Genomic DNA, 716 nt, shown 5'->3' on the forward strand with positions numbered 1-716 from the left:
AGCACACGCAGGACGTCCGTGGCTGTCCGTGTGTGTCCGTGTGTCCATCAGTGCACACAGGACGTCCGTCAGCACACACAGGACGTCCGTTAGCACACGCAGGACGTCCGTCAGCACACGCAGGACGTCCGTCAGCACACGCAGGACGTCCGTGGCTGTCCGTGTGTGTCGTGTCCGTCAGTGCACACAGGACGTCGTCAGCAGACACAGGACGTCCGTCAGCACACGCAGGACGTCCGTCAGCACACGCAGGACGTCCGTCAGCACACGCAGGACGTCCGTCAGCACACGCAAGACGTCCGTGGCTGTCCGTGTGTGTCCGTGTGTCCGTCAGTGCACACAGGACGTCCGTCAGCACACACAGGATGTCCGTCAGCACACGCAGGACGTCCGTCAGCACACGCAGGACGTCCGTGGCTGTCCATGTGTGTCCGTGTGTCCGTCAGCACACGCAGGACGTCCGTCAGTACACACAGGACGTCCGTCAGTACACACAGGACGTCCGTGGTCGTCCGTCAGTACACATATCAGCATGCTGGCCCTTCCTGTGGACTGTTCGGGTGATTTTGGCCCACGTGGGCTGTCTGTTCAGTACACACAGACTGTCCGTGGACTGATCCGTGTACTGAACTCATATCAGCATGCTGACCACACATATCAGCATGCTGGCCCTTCCCGTGGGACTGTCCGTGTACTGATTTTGGACAACTGATGCA

Source organism: Brassica napus, unplaced genomic scaffold (assembly GCF_020379485.1).
Source record: "Brassica napus cultivar Da-Ae unplaced genomic scaffold, Da-Ae ScsIHWf_2775;HRSCAF=3548, whole genome shotgun sequence".
Classification (NCBI taxonomy): domain Eukaryota; kingdom Viridiplantae; phylum Streptophyta; class Magnoliopsida; order Brassicales; family Brassicaceae; genus Brassica; species Brassica napus.